The following is a 19,683-nucleotide window of genomic DNA, read 5'->3' as shown; positions in this document are numbered from 1 at the left end:
CACTTTGTGCTTGTGTCCCATGGGCCCGAGTTATTCTTTCTAGATCTGCTTCGCAGGTCACATGAACCACCTTCGATTTTTCTGCTTTCCTCATCAATATTTTCCCTTCAGACACCCAAGCAAACTTCCAGCCGACATCGCGTTTGGTTTGGATTGCTTTCCCCAGCAGTATCTTATTTTCTGGACACAAGTGTTCATTGACGAATATAGGATCAGTTCCTTCAAACCCAAGCATTGATGCGTTTAGTCGTGTCTTTTTTGCAGCAGCAAGGAATTTGTCTCGGTTGGTCCTTGCGGCAAACCGTACAATCACATTTGGTGGTCCTTTAGCCTTAGTAGCTACACGATGTGCAACCTCTATGGCATGGCTGGGTAGTTCTGTAGACAAGCATGAAGCGACTGTTTCAACAACCTTGTTGAGGTCCTCACTTTCAGCAACAGGTATGCCCTTCAGTTCGAGGTTGTTTTTCCTACTGTACTGCTTTAGTTCAATTAGTTGCTTCTTGGTTTCAGCAAGTTCCTTACTTAGAATCCGGTTCTCTTTCTGACACTCAAGGCCCAGTTTTTTCGCATCGTCAAGTTCTTTACGGAGAGTCTGAACTTCAGTTTTGAATTCTTCGAAGTTTTCATTCATGAAGTCCATCCCTGTTCTGACCGAGGTAAGTTCCGCTTGAATGGCAGTATTTGATGACTGCAACTGTTTTACTTCATCCTTTAGTTCAGTCATGACTTCCACGAACCTAGAAGTCATATCTGTTAGAACTCTGACTATTTCTTTTATACTGTTCGGTGTTTTTTCAGCGAAAGTGTTTGCAAATTCAGCTAAAGGATCACTTTTGCCTTCCATTATAACAGGGTGTATCTCTCACGGCCAATTCAAACAATGACGATAACACTTGGAATTTCAGAGCAGCCCGGCAGCCACAGAAACATAACAGATAATAGATTTGTTAGCCCACCTGCAACAAGTGAAGACAGCGATTTAGCAGAAGTGGTAGCCACAGCTGCCGGAACCGCTCTGAATGTCCCTTGACTGGCGCTCAGTCCCTTTATATTGGCGAAGATGACGCCCCCAGTCGCTGAACTGCCGCAGCACAATGACACCTTCCGTTGCGATGGTGTCCGATGCGCATGCGCATAGCTCCTGATGATCGGGCTGCTGCAGACGACCGCTTTTTATCACATGCCTGCAACAAGTGAAGACAGCGATTTAGCAGAAGTGGTAGCCACAGCTGCCGGAACCGCTCTGAATGTCCCTTGACTGGCGCTCAGTCCCTTTATATTGGCGAAGATGACGCCCCCAGTCGCTGAACTGCCGCAGCACAATGACACCTTCCGTTGCGATGGTGTCCGATGCGCATGCGCATAGCTCCTGATGATCGGGCTGCTGCAGACGACCGCTTTTTATCACATGCCTGCAACAAGTGAAGACAGCGATTTAGCAGAAGTGGTAGCCACAGCTGCCGGAACCGCTCTGAATGTCCCGCGCTTAAGACATTGCAGTAAAACGGAAAGGTCACTGTTGGTCAATCTCCCCTTCGGGGAGGTGGGGGCGTCTTTGCTGCACCCCGATGCCTCCGGTGGTTTCCTGAAGCGACCGTGTCGGTTCGAGGGAAGCTCTTGGGTTTGCATGCACCAAGGTAATGGCCCTGGCCGTCTGACGAACCGCTGAGAGCCGACCCCACTGTGGTTCCCGTCTGTATATCCCCCCACCGTCCAACGCGCCTGAAGCTGACTCTTCGACTTTTACACATTCCTTCATCCTAGATCCGCAGTTTGAGTTCAAAGCCAAGCTGTAACTTGCTCCTCGTCACACCGTGACGAAGAAACCGAGTAAGGTTTCGAAACGTCGTGTTTTCATAGAAGAACTTGGTTGGTGTTCAATGCATCCCAAACCAGACAATGAGTAGGCAGCAACAGGTGCAAGAACAAGATACTACATAGCAGCAGTTTCGATGCTTGCTTGCTTGGACGCGTCGAACTGAATCTTGTTTCGCACGCCTCATAGGGGGCCGCAGCTTCGCAGGGGGGCGCTGCGGACGCAAGTGAAAAGCGCCTTCTCCGGCCGACTCCACACTTTTGACCGGGAAAACCGGTTACCCCTCCCATTGAGTAGCTGCGCAAGCAGCGCGCTTTCTCCTGAAAAAAAAAAAGCCAGTTCTGCACGTACTTTGCACGTGTTGAGGGAAGCACACCTGAAGTTTGCTCCCACTGCACCAACGCCACTTCTCCCCTGCCGGTCATTTTGGCGTTTCTGTTCGGGCACGTCGCCGGCGGAGCGCATTGAGCAGCAGCCTGTCGACTGGTATGCGCGTGCTGCTCGCGCCGCTGGCACACTCTGTTTCATTGTGAACACGTGCCGTCCTGCTCGCGGGCGCACAAAAGTGGTGTTGCCGCTCGCTGCGAGTCATGGCTGGAATTCAGCGACGTTCTAAGAGTGGAGAAACTTGTGTCAGAGGCTGTCACAGTTGTTCTCTGAACATCAACGGCCAAGGACTGCCTGTGGAATTCTACAGATTTCCTGGACATGTCCTACATGCTTGGGAAAAAAAATTAATATTGGAAAATTGTGACGTACAGTAATGGAAATATTGAAGATAATGGTCCACCCTTTCTATATGTATCAAAATCTTAAAAAATTTTTCATTGCTCGTATCGATCAGTTGACGATAGGAAAAACGTTAACACTCTTTTCTATTCAAAAGTGTTTGTCCGGAATTGTTGGGTATGAAATTGATGAGAACGAGAAACGGCAGGCCTCGATAACTGCTGTGGGCAGGGTGAAGTAAGCGTTTTTCTGTTGCTAAACACGTTTGGTATGTTCGACGCGTAATATTCTGAGCACTTTTTGGTGTAATTCACTAAGCATGCAGTGTTTAGTAAAGCTCGCGCCAACGAAACTCATTTTTTTGCCATTTTTTATTTTGGAGGCTGACAACAACAGCTAGCGGCGTTACGCAGACGCGTGTGAGGCAAGGTCAGTGATCGCCTCAATGTTCCGACTTGTGACGCCTGGCTCAATTTTCGAAGTTGCTTTACATGTAAAAAATTTCTAAAAATCAAAATAATCAAAATGTTTGCTTGCATATGAATGAGCGTTTGCATATGAGCGATGTCTCTGCAAATAAATTGTTTTGGGGATGCGCGTGCGCTGTAATCGGCATTAAAATAAATATACCAACCGCGCTTATCCACGTTGTAGCCACTGACCCAACTAGAGCATTTTTCTCTTAGCCGTATATAGCAAGCAGCTGGCAGGCGCATTTCGTGCGTGTTTTCGTTTTTTTCTTCAGCCTCGCGTGTCGCCTTAAGGCCGCTATATTTTAAGTTAAAATAAAAATTATTTCCATTATTATTCAGCGAAACACGTAACAAAATCCTTATTATTTGGCCAACAAACCTGCATGCACCGAACTGCTCAGCCACCCAATGAAATTAAGCATCTTGCGAAGATGGCTGCGCCGAAAAAAAATTGTACTTACCTCGAATTCCATATCTTAAATGATCTCGTCATTTACTTGCGATACACATTTCGCCGTTACGGTACCGGCTTTTTCGTCAACCATCTGCTTCAGGGTGTGGGCCTGATCCACTAGCAGTTCTTTTTTTCAAGTTTGCGCAGCCAAAAAAAAATTCACACTCCACTATTTCTTTTAACCTACATCTCAGAGCGTACTGCCGCGACAGAAAGAAATGCGAACAGCACGGTGCCTATGCGCTCCGCTGTTGGAATTTATTTTCGTCACGCTTATACTTGGCTCGCAACACAAATACGCTAGTGACATCTGTGATACAATAATGTACCACTCTAGCGTCTTTTTGTTACTACCGAGATAAAAACGCATTAAAGCTAAATTCCGACTACGCAGAGCGTGGGCGCCGTGCTGTTCGCATTTCTTTCTAGCGCCCCAGTACATGAAGCTCGTCAGCGTTCAAGCACGAGGGAAAAAGCCAAAAAAGCTCGCGACTGCACAAAGAGATTTGCAGGCTGGCCAACACGTGCAAACTACGTGCAGAACTGTCTTTTTTTTTTCGGAGAAAGCGCGCTGCTCGCGCAGCTACTCAATGGAAGGGGTGACCGGTTTGCCTGGTAAAAAATGCGGAGTCGGCTGGAGAGGGCGCATTTCACTGGCGTCCGCAGTGGCCCCCTGCGAAGCTGCGGTCCCCTATTTGAGCAATAGCGAGCTTTCTCCCTCGTGCTTGAACACTGACGAGCTTCAGAGGATTTTCACCACTCCCAGCGCGAGGAGCCTCGCGCCAACCAATGGGCTCCCAAAGCATCGCCGGGTGGCGCTGCTGCGCCTGATGTGCAGCGCCATCTATGGGAGAAAAGTAAAAACTGGGGCGCTGCTCGCTGCTCGCGCTGCTTTCACCACGCTTCTTTGCACGCGCGCTTCCTTGCACGTGCGCGCGCCCGCGCTGTCGCGATGTGTCGCCTGCATGAGCCACAATAAGATCGTTCAGACTGACGCGCAGTACTGCAATGCAAACTTAATTAAAGGGGGGAAACTGATTAGTCGCGTCTACTGTGTGGAGCAGACGGTCGACGATGAGGAGGCCCATTTGACTGTAAAATGCGTTTCTCGAGTGAGTATTAACGTCGTACTGTATGACATGTAACTAGAGGTAAGTCCACGGTATAATTATATGCTCGAAATATGCGAAGTACTATCAGCTGTGAGAAATAAAGCGAGACACTTGTTGATCGTAGTTGTCAGTTGTTGCATGCGATGCGCAGGGCGATCCACTTACGTGCGAGTCGAAAGGACATGCGACCTGGCAACAGTTCGTCAACATTCTACTCCACCTTGGGGGAACCCCCTAAACATTTGACCACCATTGTTCACACTTGCAAGTGCGACCTGCGGGTCGCCTTCTTGCTTGAAACGAAAACTCTCCGGAATAACATTGCTTCCGCGCTTTCGAGAATTTCGTCTGCTTTGACCGCGTCTCCTGCACTCGCGCTCGGTGCGATTCTCAATGCACTACGGTGACCAGGAGGATGTCGTGACGGTATTGATGTGCACCGCAGTCGTATAAGCGTCATAATGACAGCGACAGCGGCGCGCTTTTTAGGGCCGGCCTGCCAACCTGTTTGCCTGCCGCAGCCGTCAGAAAAATACGCTAATATTGTTTGTTCGCGTTCATACCAAACCCTGGAGTAGAGCAACGTCAAAAATGAATCATTTTTGAGGATCGTTGGCCAATACCGAGCTGCTGGTAGAAGCGATAACTGCGATACAAGCATATTTCTTTTCCAAAGCCGCTTTGCTGATGCCCAGTGCTGCTCGCCTGTTGTCACCTGGCTCCGCAGTTAAAGGCATCACGGAAATCGGTCACGTCTTTGTTTTATTATGTGACGGTGAACACAGTAAAACGGTGACGCGAGTAGCACCTTTATTACAGCGCTGGCCAGTTCCGAAGTGCCCTCAGCTACAGCATCGGTGCGAAATGATTAGGCTTAGCGACGACTACGGCAGCGAGGGAGCAGCGCAGCTCGTCGCCCGGCGTGGCCGCGGGCGACGTCGTTGCCGAAAGCTCTACTGTCCGCGGACGGCGTCATTGCCAAAAGCTCCACTGTCTCGCCGATTAGTTCAGCGGCTTGCGACTCCCAGTCGCAAGGCTGGAAAATCGAGCAGCGAGCGACTTGCCTGCGCGTCGTCTGTCACTTTTTTCGTGCATGGTAGGGACAGACTCACTGGCTCTCCGAAGAGCGCGGCCGCATACTCGCGTGTTCGCGGTAAGAGTGGATCACCGTGTACATACGCTTTGGTTTTTACATTACGGCCTTCGTACTACCTCCTTTTTGCTTCGCCGAGACCGCGTCTGTCAGCGCGAAGATTGCGCCTCGCGCGACTCTCCCGTCGCATGTGCACACAAAGCTAGCAGGGCGTCTGCTACGGCGCCGCCCCGAGTTTCCGCTGCTCGCCGCTGCGGCGCTGGCGTCGCGCTCCCAAACTTGAGCTTGGGTTTAGACCTTTCCACAAATTGCAGCGCCGCGCCATCCCCTAGCGGATCCGCGCAAAGCATGATGGGAGAAAGGAGCGGTCGCCGCCCGCGTCGTCTGCTGTCAAGCGTGTTGCTGTGTTGTGCCGCCGTGTTCAGCCGTTGTGCGTCTTCTCGTGCGCGTTGTAAATGTTGCAGCGCACTGCTGTGGTGGTTATCTCTTAGTCTTTCTGCAATTATGTGGGGATTTTTTTAGACATTCGACATGTCTGCAGATTAGAATCGCGGTGGCGGTCAAAGGTGCTGCGTGCCCGGCTTAACAACACGAGAAAGGACATCAACATTTCATACCACGTATTCCCCAAGGACAAGAAGCTGAAGCTAGAATGGGTGCGCAGGATAAGTCGGCAAGGTTCGCAAGGGCGATTTACCCTGTGGAAGCCTTCGAAACACCACAAAATATGTGGTACGCATTTCAACACTAGCGGGCGCAAGGGATACATGGATCGTCTCTCCACGATCTTTCCACACCGAGTGTATGCGGAACGGACGCCTGCTGTGATTACGCAGAGCAATGGGCACATGCGAATCTCCAACTTCGACTGGTGACCGGGGCAGAGGGCGTCACGACTAAGTACGGCCAGGACGCCACAACCGGCAGCCTGAAGGCCGCCCGTAATGCTGCTGCTTAATTTTCGTTTTTTTTTTTTTTGGGGGGGGGGGGGCTTTTATGAATAAAGTTATTCACCACCACCATGGGCACATGAGCGGCGAGGGCTCTGTGTATACATGCATTGGGAGAACGCCGGTCTGCGTCTGCTGGTGCTCGGCTGGTGATCCGTGGCCGCGGAACGCAACATCCGACTGTGTCACGCTTACTGTGTCAACCAACTGTGTCATGTTTAGCAAATAGCTCGTGTTCTTTCTAAGGGAGTGCTTGAAGATTATATATTACAGCAGTGAACATTTACCGCGTCAGCATGAAATTCACCCAGGAGTGCGCCGATGAGGACAACTGCACTCATACTGTCGTTTACATCGCTGCGTACGAACAGTTAGTACTCGTTTTTATGACATAAAACGCAATCGGCGCTTTAGTTCTATTAATCAACCTGCTTTCTTTTTTACCGGCTGTAGCCGTGCTTGTTTACGCAGTGCGATAATGTGTGGGAAGCGATGGTGCGATCGCACGCCTGAGAAACACTTAACAACCGCGGGCTGTTAACATCGCGCAGGACCGGCGCTTCTCGTTTTTTGTCCCGGCTTCCTCCGACGTGACCAGTACTTTATTTTAAACTACTTTATCCAGAAGTATGTTTGGCGACCGTTTGCTTTAACTGAAACGGCCTAACTTGTCATCCACAATCTAGCGACGGCGACGATCTGCTGCTGGCCGTAAAGCACGGCTCGGCAGTCTGGGTCACACCGGCGTTTCACGTTCATCATATGCGTGCCCAGCGATGTAAGCAATAATTAATTTCAGGTCACTATTGCCAAAACTACACTCGGTGACCATTTTCATTCGCTAAAGCTAGTGATTCGCTCATCACAACCGCCGCAATCACAGATCATATCCCACGGACCCGCTAGGCCTAGTCGTCGCGGAAGGGAAGGGAGTCGTCGTCGACTGAAATTAATTTGGCAAGCGCTTATCGCTGGTGACTGTTCAGGTGTGCACATGTGAAATATGGCCGTTCGTTTCGCTCATTTAGAAGCGCGAACATATTTGCACCGCCGCCTCATCACCGTGCTTTCGCTCAGCCGCCGACAAGGCTGACCGTCCGCCGATCGGATTCGTCGGTGTCGTTGGCCTGAAAAACGTGTCCCACTGCAATCATATTATAGTAAACTAGATATTTCACTATAATCACATACTGCTGTTGACCGTGATAGTGTCGTTGTCGGAGTAGTGTGACCACCGCCGTCGTCATCGTTGTACACTGAAAACGAGCTGAGGCTTTCGAATGCGCTTGGAAGGTTTCGTGTAGCACCGCGCGCGTCCGTCGAGTCCGAATGTCATTCCAGTTTTCGAATGTCATTCGACTCAGATGTCATTCGAACGTTCCCGTGTAGCACAGGTATAAGAAACAGCGATGGCGACGAGATGCCAGAGGAAGGCTTTCCGGTGATCAGGCGCAGTCGGAGAGACGGAACGAAAAGACGCGAGCGCGGCGCCGCGGCGCTCCGTTTTCCCAGAGTGCTTTGCGCGGCCGCTTGGTGGCGCGGCGGAATTTGTGGAAAGGTCTATACACGCGTCTTGCCCAGACCGTGTCCGGTCGTCGCCTTTTGGACCGACTACACTTTCAACACAACCATCGCACCGAGGAAAGGGTATACGAGTGCCCGAAATGGGGAGATGCGCCATCCACGTTCGACCCCTTCCTACGAAAATGTACAAAGAAGGCCTTAATGGCCGGCGGCAGGCGCGGGCGGATGCCCTCCACCGCCATTATGGCAACAAACACGGTGTATTTTATACGGACGTGGCCGGCCCGCACCGCCCGTCGTGTGAATCATGATGAAAAACGGGAGCCGCGCTTTCTTTCAGCTGTCGCCCGAGCCCACTGGCGCTTATCTTGGAACCAAGCGCAACGCGAAGCTCTGTCTCGGGCAGCACGAAAAGCGCTAAGCGAGTGATGTTTTTTTTTACAAAGCACGGATGAGAGCGCTACAATCGCGGCGCATCCGGGCGCGTGCACAGAGCGCGCTGCCACGGGGTATTTTTCAAACTCCGCGGGCTTTCGTTTTTCCCGAATAAAAACGGCCACGCTAAGTCTATCTCGGAGGAAGTGCCTGGGTTGGACAATATTTGTGGAACTCCACAACTTTCCTATTGATGCCTGAGCGTTGCTAGCTTTATTTAAAAAGTTAATTTACTTATCTCGACTAGTTAATCAAATAGGACGAGCGAAAAGAATGGTACTGTAACTTTAGATAAACCCTAAAAACATGCACGCGATTTCAGTTCTGAAAAATGCTAAGGTTTTTTCAAAATCTTGGTACACCTTAGATGAGACAGCCTGCATATTCTTTTTTGGTTATTACCGCTTGCCAAGATCCCAGCCCCTTAGTAAAAAGACAACGAGGGACACACCCTCTAGCCATGGACTACTTGATCGCCAGCAACACTGGGAAAGCCCAATCCCTCCTACCCAATTTACGTCACCCCGCCCATCCTTTTTAAAAAAGCAGGTTTTCTATTCTTAAGTAGTTAAAATACCAGCCAGCCTTAATCAGGAAAAATGGGACACAAAAAAGAGGGAAAACAAAGGTAGGAAATAATGCAAAAGAGGGGCATGCTTAGCCAATGCAGATTGTTGTCTAATAACTGTTTCAAAAAGAAATTATAGGGGAGTGTTAATGCACACAGAGTTGACACGAAATGAAGCTGGCCTTTGCTTTTGCTTATTTCCTTCAGCAAACTCATCCAGTGCGAATAATCGCGGAGCCACGGAAACGTTTCTACAAACAGGCATCTAGCACAGCAGGACTAATCACACAACACAACCTCAACGCTTACGTAAGTGTAGCAACATATTGTGACGAAGACGAAGCTGGCAGTGGCGCGGGACGGAGCGCCCGTGCTAGGCCAGCGGCCATTAAATCATCTCATAGCCATGGTTCACCACGTCTCATTCTTCGGCTGGCCGCCAACATTTGGTGGAGGTGCGGGGTCCCTTCATCGCCATCCTGGTCACCACACTACACGACGACTCAAGACCCGATGGACCCAAGACCCGATGGACCCAAGACCCGACCGACCCACGACCCGACGGACCCAAGACCCCAACGACCCAAGACCCCATTCACCCAAACGTGAACACACCGTCCCCCTGCCTCTGCCGTTCGGTGCGTCCAGAGACCTCGGCCGTCAGCTCCTGGCACCCTACGGCCCGGATGCTTCGTTGACCGGGACTCATTCTCTCATCTTTCTCATCGTGGCGGCCAGCACTGCACCATCTTCTACATATTGTTCGATCCTTCACTCAAGACCATCGCCATTCCGCCGTCTGGTCTTCACCGATCGGGACGATCGCTCGGAGGCCCCGGGTAGTGTGACGAAGACGAAGCTGGCAGTGGCGCGGGACGGAGCGCCCGTGCTAGGCCAGCGGCCATTAAATCATCTCATAGCCATGGTTCACCACGTCTCATTCTTCGGCTGGCCGCCGCGTAACATTATAAGCAACTGCCCTGATATATTGAATATCATACCATGCACAAAATAAGGCTGGTGCCGACAACAGTAGTCTGCGGGCTAACGAAGAAGATCATTAAGTTTCTTTTAATGCTCCATTATTTGCGCACCACAGTGAGAATGTACAAAAAAAAACTGACCAGTAATGCACACTTATTGTTTTCTACATGGTGGTGGTGGTAGTGGTTTATTTTAAAAGAAAAAGACAAGAAAGAAAGGTGAAGAAAAAGAGTGTTGCCGGCCGCGGCAACTGCTATCTAATATCTTAAGCACCCGAGCTGCAGAAGGCGGAAATGAAAAGGAAGGGGAGAAGATAGAGAGGAGAAGTGTAGAGGTGAGCGACAGCAATAAAGAACAGGAGAGAGCTCTGTACACTCTTAACGAGTATTCACACACTGGCACGAGAGCTAAGCCTCGTACTAAGAGTTATTGTGTGCGCCTGACCGTTTCATGCATTGCTCACGTCTTGACGCGGCGTATGCTACAGTGCGAAACCAACTATACCCACCCGTGCTTCCTTTCGACCGGAGCGTCAAGACTTGCCCCTCCACGATCGCCTTCGTCGTGCCGTGTGCAGCGTTGTCCCGCCTCTTCTTTTCCCGGTCGTGTCCGTACTCCGGAACGGCGTCATCAGCCAGGGCTTGCATGCGCAGTCCCTGTCCTCGAGCAGTACACCGGCGCAAACACCACGAAGGGACGCGCTACTGTGCGCCAGCATCTGCGATCTGTCAATGCCGCCCAGCCACCGTGCGACATCGATGATGCGGCAACGGCTGTCAGCCACCATCTGCACGCTTCTCGAACGATAGAAGCGGCGGGTGACGTAGGCTTCTTCATGCCGTTCGGGAACGTTTATCCGCACAAACGTTTTTAGCCGCCGCGGTGGCTCAATGGTTATGGTGCTCGGCTGCTGACCCAAAAGACGCGGGTTCGATCACGGCCGCGGCGGTTGAATTTCTTTGAAGGAGAAATTATAGAGGCCCGTGTGCTGTGCGATGTCGTTAAAGAACCCCAGGTGGTCGAAATTTCCGGAGCCCTTCACTACGGCGTCTCTCATAGCCTGAGTCGCTATGGGACGTTAAACGCCATCAACCAAACCAAACCTAAACCAAACAAACGTGCCTCGTTTGCACTCGCGACGCGCGGAAACCCGGCGACAGCGCAAAAGCCGCCCTTGACTTCCAGCAGCTCGCTAGGCGACGGCTAGGTAGGAAGAAAACCAGGGTGGCCATCTTGAGTTCTACTCCGATGTCATACTCGTGCTTGCACACACTCGCACAACCACATATTAAAGGAGGCACATGCACGGGCTGTATCATGCTTACAGGCAAACGGAGAGCATGACCACGGCGCTTCTAGAACCGCTGGCGCCGACAGACGGCGAAAATGGGCTGCGTTAGACGCATGTGCAGGAAGAACCACTGCCCGTGCTTATTGCGCATTTATTCTATTCTACTCTGTGTATTCTATCTGGCTGTCAGCGTGGAGCGGGCACGCGCTTCGAATCTTCCTCAAAGTGTTCAAACAGTTTGTACATGTGTTAATCTCACGCCTCCCATCAGAAAGACACGTGTGGCGTCTATTCGAGAGAACGAATAGGAAACTGCGCGCAAGCATAGAAACATTATTCACGCCGAGCGATACCTTCAGGCCACATGCGACCTATTCACTTGCAGTCCGGTACATGCAAAACCAGTACGTGCAAACAATGCGCGCGAGAACGCGCCTAGCGAAGGGAATTAATCGGCGATAAAAACACCAACCCAACGATGGAAAGACGCAGGTTAAGTGGCTTACTGGATCCAATCACTGCTGCGGCGCACGCAGACGAGAGCATCTCGGATTATACTGTGGGGCTTGTCGCCGATTCGTGGGCTCCGATCATATCTCCAGCTGTCACCGAAAAATAACCGGAGGCAAAAAGTACCAGGGCCAGCATGACTTGCAGCTAGGTGCTGCGAACGCATATCCGGCGACTCGGGTGCTCGATCTCGGAGCGAAGAAGCTCGGAGAGATAAGCTATGCCATCTTGACCTGAGCGCAAAGGCTGCTACAGCTGCTCCTCGCTGAACACGTCGAGAGGATTCATCCTGTCGCGAATTGCACGTTCACGGCGCTACCGGTGCTCGGCCAGCCCTGGTTCAAACGCAGGCGGGGCAGCCATGTTGGGTAACAATGGACAAGATTTGCGTAAAAATGCCCATAGTAGCCTTGGTGCCAGCATTATTCAAGCATATTATTGCGAAAGCAATACTACTTGCACTTTGCACGGTGACCACCATCATGCCGCGGCGGTGACCACCATTGACTTTCATTTGATCTTGATTGCATTAGTTGGATTATATTAGATTACATTACATTAGAGTAGATTACATTTGATTGGATTCGATTGGATAGGATTGGATTGGTTTGGATTGGATCGTATAACCGATGCATCACCACAAGCACCACCACCAGCTACACTACCAGCTGCACCATACAGAAGACCATAGCGGTCGTCGCCAGGCGCGCGCGGAAGCGTTGGGGCGATACTATGGTAACCAACAACATGTGTATTACGTGGACGTTGCCGGCCCACACCACGGGGTGTGGTACACGGCCGCAGTCGTACACAACACAAACACAGTTAACGGGCTCACTTTCAAAGCCTACAGCGCAACACACGCGGAGGAGATTGCCATTGCTCTGGCTCTCACTACTCCCAAGTCGAAACACATCACCACCGACTCGCGAGGGGCCTGTCGGAACTATGAGTTGGGCTGGGCTCCCCCGCTTGCCTGGCGCATATTGGAATATAGCTGCCGATGCGAAGATCCAACTCCACGCAACCTGATTTGGGCCCCCGGTCACCAGGGCCTACAGGGAAACGAACAGGCCGATCAGGCCGCCCGCGCACTCTCTCCCCGGGCTATCTCCCTGTCCTTGGAAGCCTACTCCCAATCAGACAATCTGGCCCTTACATTCAAACACATCACCGATTACTACAAAGAGGAGCACCGGCGTTATCCGGCCCCTTGTAAGGGACTGGATCGCGCTGACGAGCGCTTAAACTTAAACTTAAACATTTCAACGAATCCTTTGATGGCACGTGCCAGTTCTGTGGGGAGGTGGCTGACACCTTCCACATGGTTTGGGCGTGTCAATCCAACTCATCTATCCCCCCCAACCCCAACCCCACCAGAGAGGACTGGGAGGCGGCCCTGCTCGGCTGTCAGGACCTAAAGACCCAAAAGGCCTTGGTTCACCGGACGTGGGCGGCGTTGCTTGCCAATGGGGCCCCGGAATAGGGGCTCCACCTAGTATTGTTAGGGGAAAGGGCCAATAGGGCCTACCCCAATCACCTCTCTGTAAATATTTATTGCACTATAAATGTTTTTCACCACCACCACCACCATGGCGTAGGTACGGATATTGTTTTCGCAATTACCGGGCTTAACCAAGCTAAGCCATAGCGAATTTTTGTGTGCCTTGTTTAACTCTAGTTTTCTCTTTCTTTTGCAAGTGACTCATCGAAGATTCTAATACTCCAATAATATTCGACTGAGCCGGAGTACCCGGGTTCGAATCCGACCGCGTCGGCCGCGTTTCGATGCAAAAGGCACCCGTGTGCTGTGCGATGTCAGTGCACGCCAAAGAACCGCAGGTGGCCGAAATTAATCCGGGGACCTTCACTACGACACCCCCTTCTTAATTTCTTCTTTCACTCCATCATTTATCCCTTTCCTTTACGGGGCGCTTCGGGTGTCCCCCGTGATATGTGAGACACCTGCTTCATTTGCTTTCCTCAAAACCTTTTTCCAGTAGGAATGGACTAATAAATTTTGTGCAAGCGAATCGTCGGTTTTTTTTGCCGAAAGGCAAGAATAGCCACCTTCCGACTATTCCCTCATTACCAGGGAACAACACCTATGGTGCAAACGAGGAGCATACCTACCCCCTCTCTGCTCTCCACTACCGACCTGTCGCACATTCCTGAACCGCTGTACAATGCACAGAAAGCGAGCCGGTGCCACTACAAGCGTCGGAGGGCTGGGCGACCTCACTAAGCTCAACGGATCCGGCGAGACAGAAGATCGTCGCTAGTGCTATGCTAGTGCGCATGCGCACACCGGGGTACGCCAAGAGCGCCGACGCTGAGCGCGTACGCCCATGAAGTGTCGTTGAAGTTCGAACTTTAGGCATGAACGTTTGAGTATGGTGGGGTCGTGCGGGGACCCAGGGGTCCCTGGGAGGCCCTAATTCCTCTGCAAAAGTTTTTTTTTTCTCTCGCTTACAAAAGCTCCGCGTACTGACTTTTGTATGTACAAACCGGCCTGGGAGGAATTACTAGCAGACATGAGTCATCGTGAAGCAAAGATGCGGCGAGGACTGGCGACGGCGGCCGGCCGGACTAGACTGAGAAGAGTCCAACCGCTGCCAACTTTTTTTTAGAGCGCTTTTTTTTTTTAGAGACAGCGCCCCCGAAGATATTTGCCTTTCGGAATGAGACAGAATATACAGGCTAGTGCGTGAACGCGTTGTGTGTCTGCCACAAGCAGCGGTTTTCGCATTAGTTACCGCACAAATGCCTGAAGATGCTGCAGTGCATAATCGCGGAATACCACTGAACACTAAATTCTGTCTGTGCCTTCCATCCTTTGAAAAACGAGCTGCTTTTTTTTTTCGGAAGCTGCGGCCTATGCCGTGCCACACACGCACAAGAAATGGCAGTAAATGTGTAAGGCCTAAGTCATTATTTTCGGAGTTGGTGCTACACGCCTATTATACAAAGTAACGAGGACGGTAATCGTTGCAAGGCGGTCAGAAGTTTGTACTGAATATAAACAGTGCTAATGAGCAAATATCTTTGAACTGTTGTTCAAATGCGATGTAAAAGACGTTCAAGATCATTGCGGCAACGTGCATGTGGAGAATACGAAAGCACTGACGCCTCCATGACCCCCCTTTGTCTCGCTTCGATACTCTCTGCTCTTAATTAGAATCGCATTGACCTTCATTAGCACATTAATTAGCTATTTAATTGGCACTAATTGTAATCGATTTTTCACCCTCATTGATTGCGGCTATCAGTTGCATTCACTTTTTTTCATTTTTTCTAAATCACCTTAATCAATCACATTCACTCTGATTACACCCATTTTCACCTGAATCACGAATTTTCATTTTCCAAATTTGGCGCCATTGCTGCTTTCCAGTCCACCTACTATATCTCCGTCCAGCCTATTCGACCGTCCAACGGCTCTTGCTCCTGATTAATTAACTAAATAATCTATGCCAATCAAACTTTAATGTTCGATTTATTATCACTCTTTAAACACATTTCAATCCATTGCAGACATATTTTCAATCAGTTACCTTTTTTTCCCACTATTTTGCCATCCACGGTTGTTTTCCCGTCCTCTCACTATACCGATGTCCATGCTATTTCGACGGTTTTTCGACATTTTTGTCTCTTAATAACTAAGCATGCTATCGACATCAAATTTCTTGCGCCCCATCCTTACATCAGTGTCTATCGATTACAACCATTAGTTTGATCCTGTCTCTTCTAAGAACGCCCCAACCGCTGCCGACACGTTTCTATGACACGACCCCGTCGACACAGCCAAGCAATGCTTTAGCATTAAAATGATTTACGAAATGCGGCTCTTCATGCCTGTGAAGCCGAAAAAGTAGCCATAAACTCGCATGTCGGCACACAAGTCGAGAGTACCTGTCGGAAATGCTGGTAAAAGTGGCGCCCTTCGCATCGAAAATGCGGTATAGATGCCTGATCTGACTGAAAGTAACGAATTAACCATTTGTTACTGGTTAGAAAGTTGTAACTAAAAAAAAGGTGCATGCTTTTCTGCGTGTGGAATGGGAACGAGAGTACGCATTGCATGGGCGAATGAGCTGTGGCGATTTCAGTAGGTCGCGAATGGCAGTAAGGCTAACGTCATTAAATTTATCCGTATGGAACCTCGCTAATGGCATTGAAACTCAAAGCATCAAACACTTACAACTGCACTAAACAGGAGTCTGAAATCGTCTTTTTACCGCGGGAACTTGATATACACTCTCCGAGCATTCTTAGAAACGTCGAATCAGTATCCCCTGCGGCTGATTTCCCTATTAAATCGGATTAAACGTCCCGGCTGCCGCCTTTTTCTTTTACTCACCTTCGAAAAGAGGAGTCTGCAGCCAACGTGTAGAGTTCTTTTCCGCCAGTGGCGTGGCGGCTTCGCTTTCGCTTTTATTTTATTTCGTAGGTTTCCGTGAATAAATAGCTGCAGTCGCAGGCACCATAGCCAAAAATTAGTCCCACAGAAATGAATAAACGGACTCTTTGCTCCGCGGATCTCTAAGTATCACTCCGCCGATGGCAGAGCGGCAAGTCGCCACACGGCTGGCTGAGAGGCACTCCACGCGTTGGCCGATTCCTTTTTTCGGAGGCGAGTTCAAACAAACAAAAAAAAAGGCGAGATCTGAGACGAGAATTGGCCGCACAGGACATTAATTCAAAGTTTCTAAGAAAGCTTGGAGCGTGCAGATGGAGTTCCCGTGTCAAAAATACGAACTCAGAATACTCTCTAGTGCACCTTTAATGGCATTAAATCAGACCGTGTGGCACGGGTATTAGACACAGCTGTCACACTGTCATTTTGGGCTCCCATCAAGTCAGTTAACTTATCAGCACACAAAGATCAAGGACGGGTGGCGCTGCAAGCAGCCGTCTCGAACAGACGCACGTTCGCATCGCTCCGACTTTTTGAAGCTTTTTGGCCCGGACGTTTTTGGGCTAGGCTCCCAAAAATGAATGGGCCACCCCCATCGTGTTCCTCTCCACCTGTGGACGACGGTTTCAACGCTTCCGCGTCAACGACTACCCCAGGAAACCATCCGGATGCATCGGATACGCCTACCGCCGAAGCCGCCAACATGGCTTCGCAGCAGCCTCGGCAAGACGCCGCGGTAACATCGTTTTGCAGCGGCACAGATAACGCGGCCCAACCTGACGCCGTGCTCGGCGCCGACGAAAGCATGGCAGATGACGAAGCCATTCAAGTGGTTGCGACGATACCTGTCTCCAACCCATTCTCTGTTCTTTCCACGGAAAACAAGCCGGGAAGCGCCCCTTCCGAGGTAGGATCTTGCACTTTTCCGTTTTCGAAATTTGCCAAGCAACCTAGGATAGGGTCAGGCACCTCGCGGATGGCTCAAGAAAGCACTCGCTTTGAGAACAAACGACACGGCGTAAAACATGCCCACTCGCAGATAGCTATAAATGCTCGCTTCACGGATGCGCATTATCGATCGCTAGGCTGTGCCTCAGCGTCCATAGTCACCCCTATGGGCAGAATCGATCAACTGGCTGATAATGATCATACTGAAGAAGATTATTGGCAGCCTGTTAGGCGAAAGAACAAGGCCGCAGCCGCCGATCCAATCAGTGTTAAATACACTGTGATAATTAAGCTAACCTCACCTGGACAACTAGGGACACTCCCCGCACACTGGCTGCACGAAGCTGTTGCTAATGAGCTTCGGAAAATTCATTTTCACTCTGGCTTTCAAGTACGGCCCCTTGAACGAAGCAATCAGTTTGCTGTCGACATATCGCATATGCATGCCAGAGACCATCTGATTGGACTGCAGTCTCTCCTAATTTCTGGAAAGGAGACACCTATCCAAGCTTATGAAACCATACGCCCCGGCCAGATACGCGGGGTCATTTATCGTGCCAACGGGTTAACAAGCGAACAGCTCATGGCAAACCTCACGTGCTACTCGTGCAGGATAATAAACGCCAGGCCTATGGGCAAGAACGGAGCAGCTCTAATCACGTTTGAGGGCTCTAGACTTCCCCGAAAAATTCATCTGTACAGCATACTGCTTCCGGTGACACCTTATCACCCGAAGTCTATCATATGTGAGACCTGTCACAAAATCGGACACAGGGCAATTTCGTGTCCACTGGTCGACCAACGTCGATGCTCGTACTGCGGTCGCCTTGCACATGGAAACCTCGAGGTTTGTCCGACGGAACCACTATGCCGCAATTGCAGAGGTCCCCACGTAGCCACGGACCCAAAGTGCCCTGCTCGGCGGCAGGCCACAAAAACCTTGAGGAATGGCATTTTCCGTCGTATCCGAGTATCGCGACGAAAAGAACGCAAACAACAAGCCGAGATTCTACGTGGTAACCAAACGGTGTCGACGACGGCGCCCAAGAGCCCTGTCAGTACACAGCAATCAGCCTCGGAGTCAATTGTGCTTGTTAATCAGGACTTCCCTCCACTACAAAGTCAGCCGAAGCAGAAGACACGAGACAGCGAACATAAAAGTAAACGGCAAGGCGCGCACAAGCCCTCCACACAATCTGAGAGCAATAGTCAAAGGAATGCCACCTCATCTCTAACCGCAGTTTTTGAGCATACCGCGATGGCACCAAAGCAAGCGCGCATTCATCGGGCTTACGCTGAAACACTCCGTGATACGCAACGCGACGCGCAAACGAATCTTGCAAAAGATAGTTCGCGTACGCTACACTTAGATGAAAACCAGCTCACGCGCATTATCGAACTGGTCACTGCCGAGGTGATCAAGCGTATGCTCCCACTCTTGGGAATGTCACAGGTTTCTCCGAATCAAGAGCCCGAAATTGGGCACACATCATCTTCACTGCCGCGTACCTTTCAGTTTAATAATGGCAGGAATTAGCGCGAAACCACATGACATTTTTGCTTCGGACTCTCCTATATGGTTCTTGCAATGGAACTGCCGGGGAATCCGTCGCAAACAAGCGGAACTTCAGAGGAGACTGTCCATCACGCCAACGCCTCCTCTAGCTGTCCTGCTTCAGGAGACTGGCATTAATAAGCCCAATCTAATAGGGTACAAACCTTACTGCACCCCTTCCATAGAGCACCGGCATCCCGGGCCAGGATCGCGATCTGCGCCTCCAATAGCCAATGGGCAGGCATGCGTTCTTGTTCTGTCGCGCACGGCCCACACTGAACTAGATACTTCCGCGTGGTGCACGCAGACGCAGGAGGTAGCGGGAGTACGGCTTAGCTTAGATGGCGACCAACAAGCCTTAGTTTTTTCAATTTATGCGCGATCATTCGGTACTACGACATATCGAGTAGATATGTCTTTTGTAGAACACTTCTTAAGGATATATCCCCAGGATCGCGTTGTAGTTGGGGGTGATTTTAACGCCATGCACAGCAGCTGGGGATATCATCACTCAGATGCTAGGGGAAGGCACCTTTGGCAGCAAATTGTCAGAGCGAAACTGACCATAGCCAACGACCTCACGCTACCTACTCGCCTTGGCCAGCACAAAGGTCAACAAGACACTTCCCCCGACTTGACACTAGTGTCTCATCCCAGTGAGATCCTATGGTCGAGGGCTGATGATGTCATGGGCAGTGATCATTATCCCGTGGTGGTCTCATGGGCTCCTCGAGGGCGAAAGTCATTACAGCGGCAACAACGCCGTCGAATAGAGGAGCACGTCTCATGGGACGATTTTCGTAGAATGCTCGGTACGGTGA

Source organism: Amblyomma mixtum, chromosome 1 (genome assembly GCF_055824585.1).
Source record: "Amblyomma mixtum isolate Tamu chromosome 1, ASM5582458v1, whole genome shotgun sequence".
In the NCBI taxonomy this organism is placed as follows: domain Eukaryota; kingdom Metazoa; phylum Arthropoda; class Arachnida; order Ixodida; family Ixodidae; genus Amblyomma; species Amblyomma mixtum.
Note: the sequence above shows the minus strand (reverse complement) of the source record.